Genomic DNA, 15,677 nt, shown 5'->3' on the forward strand with positions numbered 1-15,677 from the left:
GTGAGAAGAATGAAAGACAATATAAAATTAACTTTAATTTTACCAGTTTTTCCTTGTTCACATACAACATATAAAAATATTTTGCCCCCATAGCACCATGACTTTGTTCAATCTTGCCAAACAGCAGAGGTCTAAATTCATTTTGAAAAGTGTCTTTTCTATTCATGGTAGAAATGGCTTGTGTGCAATAGTTTGCAGAAAATTGCCATCTTTTGAGTGACACAATAGCTATGTTTACATAGAAGCTGCTGTATCAGAATAACTATGTGAGCATATACACAATGAAACTACTATTTCAAAATTGGTAAACCTCTCCAATGCATCTTCAGTGATCTGCAACCCATCCTGGACAATGATCCTTCACTGTCACAGAACTTGGGAGGCAAAGACAGGCCTTAGGTGGGAGCTGGATGTGTTGGCCAGTGGTGTTCTCTTGGGTCCTCTTTCCTCACTTCCTTAAGTAGGTATTGTAGTTTGAGGAAAGCTTGGTAAAGGTCTTGTAGATGTTTGTCTCTCTGCTTGATGGATCAGAGCCAATATGGTTGTACCTTAGTGCCTGGCTGTAAACAATGGATTGTGCAGTATGCTCTGGATGGAAGCTGGAGGCGTGTAGATAAGCATAATGGTCCGTGGGTTTTCAGTATACAGTGGTATTTATGTGACCATCACTTATCTGCACAGTAGTGTCCAGGAAGTGGATCTCTTGTGTGGACTGGTCCAGGCTAAGTTTGATGGTGGGGTGGAAACTGGTGAAAGCATGGTGGAACGCTTCACTATGTACTATACTATACTATATTCTAGTATTTATAGTATGTTATGTTGAAATATTTTCACCCACAGACCCCCATCTATGATTCCTCTTTCCTGCCTACTTGTTCTGGGCAAAAACAGAGAAAGGACTATGCTAAGTAATTAAGGTCCAAATTTTCAAAGGTCCAAATTTTCAATGTATTTATGATCAGTGGGAATTAGGTGCCTAAACACTTTTAAGCCACTGGACTATATTTTTGCTCTCTTTTAAAGGGTTCAGTGACACTTTCTGTGCTAGCCACTTCATTTAATAGCTTGCTGCCTTAGTCAAGGTTGCAATGCTTGACTGAATCACTTCAGGACCAATGATATACATGTTGGACCTCCCTGGTCCAGCACCATGGGGACCTGATTTGTCCCAAATGAGGGAATGTGCTGAAATGGGGAGGTCCCCTGCCACAGTCCCCACCCCTGCCCACAGCTGGCTCTGCTTCCGCCAGCCCACACTACCATTGTACCTGGCCCTGCTGCTACCTGCTCCACTGCCATTGGCTCCAACCCAGGGGCACTGTAATCCAGGAACAGTTGTGGGCCTGCCGACCCAAGAGAAACTTCCTCCTGCTGATGCCAAATCATAGAGACATAGGGCCAGACCAGAGAATCCCAGTTTTTAGCAGTACAACCAGTAGAACATTGATGACTCATACCTATATATGGTACCTGCTGCAACTACTGCTGTTTTTCCAGCATGGGGATTTCATCAGCAAGAATTTCTAAAGGCTAAAGAATAGAAGTTTGATACAACAATGGTGGTGTAAAACCCATTATTTGCAGTGGTGGACTCAATCCTTATATCCTCTGCCATTTATTACCAAATAAACAAGAGGTCCATCTAGCTAGGCAGAGAACTTTTTGCCTTGTACGTGAAGCTTTTTGTCTCAGCAGAGAACAAAACAGCACCAGCGCCTTTTGAGTACTGTTCTTGTCATTTCCCTGTATTTCTAAGTTGTTGAGGAGGATGTCTCAGGAAAAGAATAACATTAGCAATGTGTTAGGTACTCATTGTTAACGAGGTATGGGTAAATTTAGGGATTTTCTATTCATAGGTCAGGTGGGAACCAACCTGACACCTGATAGCTGTAACTTTATTTGTTACTTCTAAACATTAACTAAATAATTATATAAATAATTTTCAGTCTAGGTTTGTAAACTGTTTACCTTTGACTGTTCTGATTATTTGGTTTTCTTGCTGTTAGAGTGGCCACCTAAATTGCAAGCTATTTGTTCTTCGATAAAAAAGTTGGGGATTACTGAATACCAAATGAAGACAATGACAAGTTAATACGTGTCTGCCCTTGAATATCCTTGTACATCTGTGAAGATGAGTATTCATGGAATACTCATTCATTTTGTATCTGATTGCTGCATGGGTTTCTTCTATACCACAAGTCTGCAGTTTGGCATGTAAACTGTAAGGTCAGAAAGAAAACAAGTGATTTACAGCTAAAGGAATTCACTTTTGCATCTTTGTATGACTGTTTTGAATAAGTTGTCTTGCAAGGTGGCTTTTCTAAACTTTCATTCTGAAATCAAATACGTTCATGAGATTAAGAACTGTTTATTCATATTTAAGGACAGAATGTGATGCTGCACTTACAACCCACACATATGTGTGGTTAACTGTCCCATGTAATGGTACCTAGACCACACCACAAAGAAAGAATAAGTGTCCACTACATCCTAATCCAAGAGCCAGCTGGCCTTTAGCTCAAGCTGTAGAGGCACCGGCACTGAGCTCCTCGGTTCAAGTCTGTCTGTGGGCAGTTACGTGCTTACATGCATTGTTTCAGCCCAAGTTTCATTACTCTCTGTCTCCTTCCTATTGCTTAGATTACCACCAAACCATCCAGCATATTACCAAGTCAGATCAAATGCCTCTGACAACAAAGCTGTTTCTCAGTCTTTAATGAAATCCTGGTCCTTCTGCACTTGGGAGAACCTCAAACATTCCCCTTTCTGTTCACTGGTTTTAGAAATACAGTAATTCTCCAAAACAGGGAGTGTAGATCTGAACAACCGTCTTCTACGTTGCCATTTTGATATTTTGCTGAAGAAATGTGTTTATTGATACTGAACACGCAAGCCGTTCTGAATCTGTTACAACTATTTTCTGAGGTTTGGAGATATTTGGCAAGTGGCAAGGAGGATGTGAGAAGACACTACAATTAAAGAATTGCAGTTCTGGGCAAGCAAACTGGCTTCTGTGCCAGCAATGCCCCTCTGCAATGTACCTTGGACAAACCAGACAGTCTCTTCAATGAATGGGTGTAAATCCAACATCAGGAATTGGAAGACACATAAACCTATAGACGAACACTTTAGCCTTCCTGGACATTCAATAATGGATTTGAAAGTAGCCATTCTTCTACAAAAGGATTTTAGCAGAAGATTACAGATGGAGATATATGAATTGGAAATTTGCATTTGCAAATTTGACACATTTAATTTAGGCCTCAATAGAGATCTTGACTATCTTATACATTAAAAGGACAATTTCCTCACCTTTGACGTTCTCAGGAACTGGACACATCTCACTTAACTTTATTTGATTCCTCTGCTGGTCGTACTAGTGACAGGTGACACCCACCCCCGACACCTTTTTTCCCCTCCTTCCTTTGCCTTCCCTCCCCCTCAGCTAAATAAACCCTGGATTCTGTTTGTACTCCAGTCATCTGAAGAAGTTGGTCTTACCTATAAAAGCTAATAAATGTGTTAGTATTTAAGGTGCTACAGGACTGCTAGTTATTTGTACCTTCTGTAGATTAGTATAGCAGAATGTATACTAACAATATATGTTATGTAAGAGGGACAGAGCACCATTAAAATTCCATACCCAGCAAAGTGGACAACTGATGGGGCAGGCATCATGTAAGACAGCCAAAAAATGTTAATTCAGTCAGTCTTTTGTAAGTCCCAATGTAGCAGACATCTTGCGGTCTGAGTTTGAACCAATGGCATCACAGAATCACAGAATCATAGGGCTGGAAGGGACCTCAGGAGGTCATCTAGTAGAGCCCCCTGCTTCAAGCAGGATCAACCCCTACCAAGTCATCCCAGCCAGGACCTTGTCCAGCCAGGACTTAAAAACCTCAAGGGATGGAGAATCCACCACCTCTCTAGGCAACGCATTCCAATGCTTCACCACCTGCCTGGTGAAGAAGTTTTTTCCTAATATCTAACCTACACTTTTCCCTCTTCAACTTCTGACCTTTACTCCTTGTTCTGCCATCTGACACCACTGAGAACAGTTTCTCACCCTCCTCTTTAGAGCTCCCCTTCAGGAAGTTGAAGGCTGCTATTAAATCACCTCTAAGTCTTCTCTTCTGTAAACTAAACAAGCCCAAATCCCTCAGCCTATCCTCATAGGTCTTGTGCTCCAGCCCCTTAATCATTTTTGTTGCCCTTCGCTGAATCTGCTCCAGCAAATCCACACCCTTTTTATCCTGGGGGGCCCAAAACTGGACACAATATTCCAGATGTGGCCTCCCCAGTGCCGAATAAATAGGAATAACTACTACTCTAGATCTGCTTGAAATGCTCCTCCAAATGTACCCCAGTATGCTGTTAGCTTTCTTGGCTACAAGGGCACACTGTTTACTCATATCCAGCCTTTCATCCACCATAACCCCTAGGTCCCTTTCCATCATACTGCTGCTGAGCCAGTCGGTCCCCAGCCTGTAACAATGTTTGGGATTCTTCCGCCCCAGGTGCAGGACTCTACACTTCTCCTTATTGACCCGCATCAGATTTCTTTTGGCCCAGTCCTCCAATTTATCCAGGTCCCTCTGGATTCTCTCTCTACCCTTCAATGTATCTACCTCTCCCCCTAATTTTGTGTCATCTGCAAACTTGCTGAGGGTGCAATCCGGTCCCTCATCCAGGTCATTAATAAAGATGTTGACTAACACCGGCCCCAGAACCGAGCCTTGAGGCACTCCGCTTGTAACAGACCGCCATCCAGATATTGAGCCATTGACCACTACCCGTTAGGCCCGACCATCAAGCCAGCTTTCTATCCATCTTATAGTCCAAGGATCCAATCCATATTTCCTTAACTTATGGACAAGAATATTGTGGAAGACCGTATCAAAAGCCTTGATGAAGTCAAGGTATATCACGTCCACTGACTTCCTCATGTCCACAGAGCTTGTTACGTCGTCGTAGAAGCTGATCAGATTGGTGAGGCAGGAATTGCCCTGGTGAATCCATGTTGGCAACTTTTGATCACTTTCCCCTCTTCCAAGTGCTTCAAAATGGATTCCTTGAGGATTCCCTCCATTATTTTCCCAGGGACTGAGGTAAGGCTGATAGGTCTATAGTTCCCTGGATTGTCCTTCTTTCCTTTTTTAAAGATGGGCACTACATTTGCCTTCTTCCAGTCATCCGGTATCTCCCCCGCTTTCCAAGAGCCTTCAAGGATAATGGACAAAGGTTCAGCAATGACCTCTGCCAATTCCCTCAGTACCCTGGGGTGCATTAAATCCAGACCCATGGACTTGTGCACATCTAGTTTTTCTAGATAGCTCAGAACTTGTTCCTTCCCCACAGACAGCTGCCCTCCACTTTCCCGTACTGCATCATCTAGGACCATCATTGGGAAGCTGACTTTGTCTGTGAAGACTGAGGCAAAAAAAGCATTGAGTACTTCAGCTTTTCCTGCATCACCTGTCACTAGGTTACCTCCCTCTTCCAGTAATGGCCCCACACCTTCTCTGATAACCCGTTTATTGTTCACATGCCTGTAGAAACCCTTCTTGTTACTCTTCACATCCCTCACCAGCTGCAGTTCCAATTGTGGTTTCGCTTTCCTGATTACTGCCCGGCATTCTCCAGCCGTATGTTTATACTCCTCCTTAGTCAACTGTCCTCGTTTCCATTTCTTGTATGCATCCTTTTTGAATTTAAGCTGACTAAGGATTTCCCTGTTAAGCCAAGCTGGTTGCCTACCATGTTTGCATTTCTTACTACGCAGCAGGATTGTTTGCTCCTGTGCCTTCAGTAAGACTTCTTTAAAATACTTCCAGTTCTCTTCAACTCTTTTCCCCATCATCTTCATTTCCCAAGGGATCCTGCTCATCCGGTCTCTTAGGGAGTCAAAGTCTGCTCTTCTGAAATCAAGGGTCTGTATGTTACTGCTCACCTTTCTTCCGGATCCTGAAATCTACGATCTCATGGTCACTGCAGCCCAGGTTCTCCCCCACTTCTATTTCTTCTACTAGTTTTTCCCTGTTTGTGAGCAACAGGTCAAGTTGTGCTCGGCCCCTGGTCGGTTCCTTCAGCACTTGTACCAAGAAGTTATCCCCAATAGTTTCCAAAATCTTCCTGGATTGTCTGTGTGCTCCTGGATTTGTCTCCCAACAAATGTCTGGATGATCCTATCACGTGGGATGTTCTCCATAACTCACTTGTAGTTTTTCCTCTTGTGAATGATTCTGCTTTCCCCAGTGTGTATAATAAAACTTTTATAGTACACCCAATGTAAGCCAAGCATGTCACCTGTATTACAAATAAGCATTAAGAATATTTTAGTGAATTTTTATTTTAAAAATAGGATTATTTCTTGTATCCATTGACTGAAAATTCAAGTGCCTTAGTTTCCATCTTATTTACTTCAGAATCATCCAAAGTGAATACTTTCCACTAAGATTATCCTATTTATAAAGGTACCTTGCCAGTCCTGGGTGGCCATAATGGTATGAGAATGTACAGCTATGACAATTCCACGTCTAGGAAATCTATTAATAAGCCAGGACTAAACTTGGACCATCTTGGGCTTTTGATATGTGTTTCTTGAGGGAGAACCTCCTCAAAGGAATATCACAAGCATGCAGAAACAAAATCAGAAAGGCCGTGTCACAAAAATGACTTCAGTTTAGCAAAGGACATAAAAGAGAATAGAATAATAAAAACATTCAAAGCAAGAGAAAGATGAAGAAACGTATATCTCTGCTGTTTTGCAGGAAGGAGTGCAGGTAAAGATGACACTAAGAAAACTAACAAAACAACAAGCAGTCAAGTAGCACTTTAAAGACTAGCAAAATGGTTTATTAGGTGAGCTTTCGTGGGACAGACCCACTTCTTCAGACCATACCCAGACCAGAACAGCTGTCATCAGGCCCTACCAGCTGTTCTGGTCTGGCTATGGTCTGATGAAGTGGGTCTGTCCCACGAAAGCTCACCTAATAAACCATTTTGCTAGTCTTTAAAGTGCTACTTGACTGCTTTTTGTTTTGATAGTGCATAGACTAGCACGGCTTCCTCTTTGTTACTAAGAAAACTAAGATGTTTAGGGCTTATTTTGGTTCACTTAAATTAATTGTGCCCAGATGTTTATCAAAATTAATGTTAACATGAGGAGGGAACATCAACCAGAAGAAGGAAAGAACAAATCAAAGAATCATTAGATGTATTCACATAAGTAGGGCCTGATGACATTCAGCCTAAGGAAGTATCCGTAGCCAGCTCATAGCCATTAGTGATTATCTTCAGGAACTCATGAAGAATGGTTGAGGCTTGAAGACATACTTAGTACCTATCTTTAAAAAGGCAAACAAGTTGCAGGGAATTATAGACCAGTCTGCCTAACTTTGGCACCTGGAAAGATAAATTTATTATCCCCCAACCCACTCTAATTTCCTTCTTTGGGTGGGGTACTGACCCAGGGAATTGAAGGGAAGCAGTATATGAAATAAGTTTTTCTTTAAGTAAGACTTTTGACATAGTCCCACGTGCCTTTCTCAGAAGCAAACTCAGGAAATGTGTTCTCTGGATGGAATTGTTTGAGGTGGGTGAGCATAAGATGGTTCAGGGCTGATGCCCTGGGCCCACGCTTTCGGGGTTCTCCAGCCATCCTATTGAATCGGCAGTCCCCCACCCATGTTGATGGTAGCCCATGGGGCACAAAACAGCCTGGGGGATTATTTGGAGGGCCTGGGGCTAGCAGCAGGGGCCAGGCAGCAGGGGAACTCTGATGCAAAGGAGGGGGTGGGAGAACACTGACAGAATTATAACGCCGAGAAGTGACATTACATGTGAGCTATGGGTGCAGTGGATGCAAGGGGGGAACCTGACCCCTGCTACTGGCCTGCTCCCCTCTGCCACCATCTCCCAGCTGAGTTACTCTGCTCCCTTGCAGCAGGGGGGAGCAGAACAACACAGGCCCAGCCCAAGCCCACTCAGGTGACAGAATGGAGAAGGCTGCTTCCCTGCCCTACTTTAAGTTGATCCCACTACTGTGGTGCTTGCAGAGAGCCTGAACCCTGCTGCACCTTCACGTTTGCCTCCATACTAATCCCCAGTTTGCATCACTGGGGGCAGGGACCTTCAGGACAGGGGTGCAATGAAGGCTGAAGAAGGTGGAACAGGGATGAGAAGAGGTAGGGAGGGGCAGAACATGGGTGGGGCTTAGGGAAAAGGGATGGAGTGGTGGGGGTGTGTGGAAGTGGTAAAGTAGGGGTAGGGTCTGGGTGAAGGGGCATTGTCCCAGGACCTGCCCCTCCCCCCCCAGGACAAACCTGTTGGGGGTGGGGGACTAGCTGACCTGTGGAGGCACCTTCTAGCCCTACGTCTCTATGATTTGGCATCAGGAGGAGGAAGTTTCTCTTGGAAAGCTTTGTTTATTTGAAAGGTGTTTGGAGTTCGGGTTCTATAGTAAGTTGCAGGCAGATGCACTTGCAGTGACTTTCCACTCTGCCCAAGTGGTGCACCATGTCTCTGTCCCAGGCCCTGCCCCTGTCCACAGTTCTTCCCCCAAAACCCTACGTCACTCCACTCACATTCTTTCCCTGCCCCACCTCCTCCAGCCATGTTCTACCTCCTTCCCTGAGGGCCTCCTGAAAGCTGCAAAATGGCTAATTGCGGTGGGCAGTAGGTGCAGGGAAGGGGGAAGCACTGATCAGCTAGGTCACCAGAGGGGAAGGTGCTAGAGGGGTGTGCTGTGGGGTGCTCATCACCCACTGTTTTTCCTCCTGTGGGTGTATGGAATAGTTGGCAGAGAACAGGAGACACAGACAAACACTTATGGGAAAATGCTCTAGAAGTTATGAAAGATTAAATTAGTGGGGTGGCATGTAAGTTCTTTACATAGCAATCGACTTGAACAGAGAATAATATCCTTTTTATAATGGCTCAGAGGGATGGATGTGTTAGTCTGTATCTGCAAAAACAAAAAGGAGTCGTGTAGCACTTTCGAGGCTAACAGATTCGTTAGGAATAGGAATCATGGGAAAAACCCACTTCATCAGATGATTTGGAGTGGAAATTGCAGGGGTAATCTTTTTTTAGAAGTGTTTTCAAACCATCCTAGTGACCTCTGAAGTAGAGAAATAATTCCCTATTGAATTCATCAAGCCTGTTAAAATGTCAGTTGAGTGTATCATGCCCTGTAAATTTCACAACCATTTTTCAAATGGGGATGGAGGAGCAAAGCTCAGCTCCCGCCTTGAGTGCTGATGAAAATCAGCTCACGTGCCATGATTGGCACCCATGCCACAGGTTGCTGACGCCTGGTCTACCACAATGATTAGGGGAACTCTGATGCAAAGGAGGGGGTGGGAGAACACTGACAGAATTATAATGCCGAGAAGTGACATTACATGTGAGCTATGGGTGCAAATGATATTGCACCTGATATGCAAGTTCCTGGGAACTACAACCAAGAAGTGGCATCTCAGTCCAACCAACTTTGTGTGCTCCCCTGGCCCCCACCCCGGAGGCCAGGTCTACAGTATGGGGAAAAATTGATTTAAAATAAGCAACTCCTGCTCTGTGAATTGCATAGCTGGAGTGGACATATCCTAAATCGACTTTTCGTGATATGCCCACTGGTTCTCCCAGTGACTTCCCTTTGCAGTACCTGGAGGCACTGAGGCTGAAAGCCGAGGCTGTAGAGCAGAGACTTCATTCACCCCCGATGAGGTCTAAGCACCTCTAGGTAGTAGACCTTACTCCTCACAACTGCGAGAAGTACTAAGACCAACAGTGGAGTCCTGTTTGTTCAATTTAGCACAGCTCCACGAGGCATGCTAAATTGAAGCCCGGAGGATTGATTGCCACCCTTCGATCATCTGGTAAATATATATGTAACCCATAGTTCCTTATTTCACAAAGTAAATTGAAACAGGTCCTTGGCTTTTATCTTCAGCAAATAAAGCCTTTTAAGAAAGTCCATGCAGCTTTTATTTCTTATGACACCGATACATTAAGTCTGCCTGTGTCCAAAAGAATGACACTAGAATGGCTGTCTTTATGCATTTCTCATGGTTACTTCCTGTGGAGTTGTCACTTGGGGGGTCAAATTGGAGCTCTTTCAACCACTGCTGCAACAGTATCCAGCCTCAGGTCAGCTCAGACTCTGAAGGTTTACAAGGCAACCACTAAAGAGTTCATGGTATAATTTTATGAATCTGTGTTGCCGTCACTAGGCAATACCTAGGGATTCTAAATCCACTTTTGTGCTAATATAAAGTCTTCAGTTAACTACCCTACCCCATTCCCTTCTGTGTCTTGTACAGTCTGCACTGTACATGGGCCACCTTTCTGGGCTTTTTATGTTGATTTTTTTAAACATTTTTGACGTGTTAGTTACAGGTAAAAAGTCATGTTATAGAGCAGCACATGCTTTCACAAAATGATTGGAAAAAATTGCAGAACTTTAGCATTAATGCTACATCTGGGGAAAACTTTGCTAAAGTTGCACTGCACCACAGTGAAAATTTCATATGTATTTGTAGAAAATCTAATAGTTTTTTTAAACAAAACTTCATTTGAGTGAGGCTAAGACCTACTAAGTGAAATCTAGGGTCATTCTGTTTGTTTATTTGTATTGTTTTGAAGTATAACAAAATTATCCTTTACGCATAATGTGTAAAATACATATATAATTAAACTTTCATGAACAATGAATGCCTGTGTAACCCACACACCTACTGGGAGTGGTTTATAGTTCCATGTAGTGATGCTTAGGGTACATCTACACTTACCAGAAGATTGACATGGTGGTGGTCAACCTTCCAGGGGTTGATTTAGTGCAACTAGTGGGGCCATACTAAATCGAATTATCAGTTTTGAGGAGTAAGGGACGTCAATAGGAGAGTTTCTCTTGTTGGCGTCACACTGTGGGGATGGCACGAAAAAATCAATTTAGGATACATTGACTCCAGCTATGCAATTCCCATAGCTGGTGTTGCGTATCTTAAATCAATGTTTCCCCTCATGTAGACCTGGCCTTTGGCCACTTGCAGAGAGAAAGAATGTGTTTCCTGTAGAGCCTCAGAGAAGAGAAAGAAAGAAGGGAAGGGCTAATAAGGCAACGGTACAAATAGAAAGACCTTGCACCAGTCCTTGAAGATGGTTACCTAGGGACTCCAGTATACATGGGAGAAAATATCCATATATAGGGTCCTGCATACAGCCAGTTCTCCCACCATTACTCACTGAATTCTAAATCATTTAAAGCTCCTGTGATTTTAACCAAGTAAACAAAATGAAAAACTGATGTTACCACTGACACATTAATACCATCAAAATGGCATAGGACTGTATGATCGCAGCAGATGCAAGACACTTTCCTGCCCCTTTCTTTATGAACTGGAAGGCTACTACCTCTCTGCTATCTTAATGAAGGCAGCAAAACCTTATTATCGCTAAATCCAAATTCCTTGTTAATACACCCCCACACAGGAGTGTCAGTACCCCTAGAGCTGGCCATCAGCACCACCACAGCCCAAAACACCATTTCCTTTACTTTCTATTCTCTCCAGCCTCTCTCAAGCCGCCACTGTGCATAACCTGCAGTGAGGCATGGACAACCCATGACATTACAACATGGCATGTTCCCAGCTACACCTGAGCTGCCAAGAGTCCTACAGCTCCAAGACTGACATCTTATGGAAATCAGTTCATCTGCTTATTTACAATACAGACATACTCTCCCATTTAAAAATATGTACAGTTTAGTGAGGGTAAAAGGCATCAGCTTGATAGCCCTGTTCTGGGACATCCTCCATTATCTACAAGCCAGAAGCAGAGCAAGCATCCCATACACAATGCCTTATACATATGCCAATGGGGAGACTGAATATGTATGTGTGTGTGTGTGTGTGTGTGTGTGTTCTGGCTCCACTGTGGAGCCTGTCAGTTTATAAAAGGCCTATTGTCAGGAAGGTGACATAGGACTTAGACCTAACTCCTTCCAATCCCATCCCATACAACGACCATCTATTGGATGGGAATATTTTTCAGTTCCTGAAAATGACTCACAGATGAAAGTTGCCTTAGCTGGTTAACAGTGATCGGCAGTATCCAGTCCACAACCAAGATGTGCTAATTTAAGAGGGATTCTGTATGTTCTATCCATAACACAAAAAAGAAAAAGCATCATGCGGACAATAAGGTTAAAAAATAAACCCTCATGAATTAAAGACTGTTCAATAATCATCAAAATGGGACCAACAGCAGTGGTCCTATCAGTCACCAAGAAATCACTGGGAACCAGTGAGATCAAAGAGTGCCACGATGCTCAAAAAGATGGATTATCAAGAGTACAAGATGAGAGCAGATAGAACAGTCCTCAGCCAGATGGACAAGATTAGTATATGGCTTAAGGCACTACAATACACAATGGATATTATATCCATGTGGTTGTAATGATAAAGGGCTATAATTGACTGGAAACTGGCTTGTATAGCACTGAAGGTGTTTCACTTTATGTGGTTACAGTACATTTCAATAGTTATATTTATAGTTATATTTCAATAGTTTAACATTAGAGCTAATTTAATGACATGATTTATAAGAGACATTGACATTGATAACAAAGTAACAGGAGACCCAGATCTCCCCTACTGAAGCAAATTTGACTTTAGAATTACCATAAACATTCCAGACTGGAGATGTATTGGCAATGGTGGAAAATTTTAAGATTAAGTGTACCAAAAGGTAAAAAAAATAATGCCATTATGTTATAGAGAGCTGTGGTAAGAACTGGTTCTTAAGAAAGAAAGAAAGAAACTAATCCCTTTTAACAGGGAAATAATGTGCCCATGGAGGAAATATGGAGAGCCTGAGTTCCCACAGCCAGATGCCACCATATGACAGTGGACAAATGCATAGGGAGGGAGAAGCAGGAAAACAGGGAATAAGAGAACAGAAACAGATGTTGAATATTGTTATAAGTTGTCATAGAAAATATATTAATTTTAAAATGTTGGGACTCAAACTTTGAGATATTGTATAGCAAATTCAGGATCAGGGCCCAACACCACAAGTGTTAAGGAAAGACAAACAGTATGTGTGAGAGTTTTAAAATTACTGTTCACAGGGTGACAACTGTATCTAAAATGTCTTACTTTAAAAAGAGGAACAAATATAATGGAGACATGGCATCTGGCTGGGTGGTCTCAATGCTTTTAATAAAAGGTAATATTACTGGCAAGAGCAGACTTGATACTTATGGGTGAGTTTATTAATGCCATGCCTGCTAATGTCAAAGGGATGTACATCCCAACAAAAAGAAAGAGGGTTTTATGTTCATTGAAAAGGGATTTTTCTACTGTAATGTGTTTACAGGAAACACATGGGAAGAAAAATTATGATAAATACCTAAATATTTGTTGGACACAGCTACCACATGTCTCTGTAGGGCAATCCAATAGAAGAGGGGTGTCAGCACTCTTTGCTAAAATTGTCTCTTTCATTATTTCAGCACAACTCAAAGATACAGAAGACACATATTTTAATTAAGGAGATCTTGGGAGGTAAGCTGTCCACCTTAACCAAGGTGCTTGTCTCTAATCAAGGGCAAACTTTTTTTTTAATTAGCTGGTTGTAGGAAAGGCCATATTATTCAAAGGGCCAGATTTTAATGTGGTGCTTCATCCCTCCTTGAATGAATCAAATTTACAATTGGAGGTACCCATCTCCTAGAACTGGAAGGGACCTCAGGAGGCCATCTAGTCCAGTCCCCTGCCCTCTTGGCAGGGGCAAGAGCAATCCCTGGCATCAGTTTGCTCTAATCCCTAAATGGCCCCCTTAAGAGTTGGGCTCACAACCCTGTGTTTAGCAGGCTGATGTGCAAACCACTGAGCTATCCCTCCTCCTAAGCAAATGTACACCAAGAGCTTTCAGCAAGCCCAAGCAGAAATTAGAAAAAGAGGATCTGGTGAATGCCTGCTGGGAGATGAATCCAGAGGCCAGCATTATCAACACCTGACCAACAAAGAAAGCTGCATTGGACTGGGATGGAAATCCTGATTGAGAGAGGTTTAGCCAGCAAGGCTTCTGGAATATGAGGTAAGAGAAATTTTTGTTTTGTATTTACTTACCTTGTAAAATTAGATGTCAGTGTGTTTTACCTTTTATTTCCCTGTAACTAATTCTAACTTCTATGCATCATTACTTTTAGTCACTTAAAATCCATCTTTCTACAGTCAAAACATTTGTTTCATTGTTTAAGCTAAACCAGTGTGTTTGGATTGAATGTTTTGGAAAATGCCATTTGTGATGATAAAATTGGTGAATATCGTTTTCTGTTAAGAAATGGCTGACTTTACCCGAGTTTGTATTGTCCAGAAGGGTGCTGGGCATTAAAAGAGACACATTTTTGTGAGGAAAGTCTGGGAATGGCACTTTGCTGGTATTGCCCTAAAATGTAATGCGTAAGTGGTTGCCACAGCACCCGTACAGTGGAGCTGAGAGTGTATTACATGCTGGAGGTGATGAGTAGGCAGACCAGGAGTGGTTGGTCTCACAGGCTATTTGGCTTTAGGAAGAAGAGGCTTTTGAAGTCATGGAGGTCCTTTCAAAAGACTCCTGTCTGCATAGGCAGCGGCGTTCCAAAAGCAGCACTTTCAAATCATGTGCGGCTGCCATTATGCTAATGAGACACTACATATTCATGTCAATGTCTCATTAACATCTTCCAAAATTTCTCATTAACATGCCCCTTCCAAAATGAGGAGTCTATTGTGGCCACAACCACAGTGAAGCAAGGTAAAGACATCCCTGGTTGGAAAATTGAGAGGATATGGTTGCCCATCAGTTTAGATCATAGACTGGGTAATGTCATACATACCTACCCCTTAGAACTTAGGAGCTTGATGAAAAGTTTCAGACATATGGAGAAGAAAATGAAAAGAAGAGTGTAAATAAAAGTTTTCACTGGGATGCTGGAAAGGCTGTAATAAGGAGGATGAAAAGGTGAATTTGGATAACTTTCTATTTTGGAAAGTAGACATAAATCTACAGGATCTAAAAGGCTGTAGAAGAAAATAAATGAAATGAGAAGGGAGATAAGCATGCTACAAATATGTAAGGCTAAACAAACACAAATATATTAAACAAACATTATGAAAAGGGCAATAAAGTGAAGATGCTTTTGGTCAAAAAGTTAAAAAGGAAATAGGATAAAATCAGCCACCCCTCTCAGAAGTAGAAAGGGAAATTTAGAAACAGGCATCAAACACATCTCTGAAATGTTTGCTAATGTTTTACATGCTTTTCAAAATCTGAATCCTGAACTTAATCCTGAACTTAATTTTATCCTATTTCCTGAACTTAATAACAGCTATTTGAGAAGTGTGCAAGTACTTCAACTCTCAAAGGATGACGTGGCAGCTCTTGATAGGAAAATTGCTACCAAGGAAGTTGAAACTGTAATTAAAAATTTAAAATCCAATAAAGCTTAACGTCCCTCTGTGTTTTCTGGGGCATATTACGGAGCTCCAGAGAAAGCATTGGTCTCTATTTCAACTGAATTGTTAATCACATATTGCAGAGGAATGAGACTACAAAGTCATGGAAAGAGACAAAAATTATCATAATGCATACACAAAGACAAGTCTCTAGAAATAGCGCATCATACCAACCTG

The sequence above is a fragment of the Carettochelys insculpta genome, chromosome 1 (genome assembly GCF_033958435.1).
Source record: "Carettochelys insculpta isolate YL-2023 chromosome 1, ASM3395843v1, whole genome shotgun sequence".
Taxonomy (NCBI): domain Eukaryota; kingdom Metazoa; phylum Chordata; order Testudines; family Carettochelyidae; genus Carettochelys; species Carettochelys insculpta.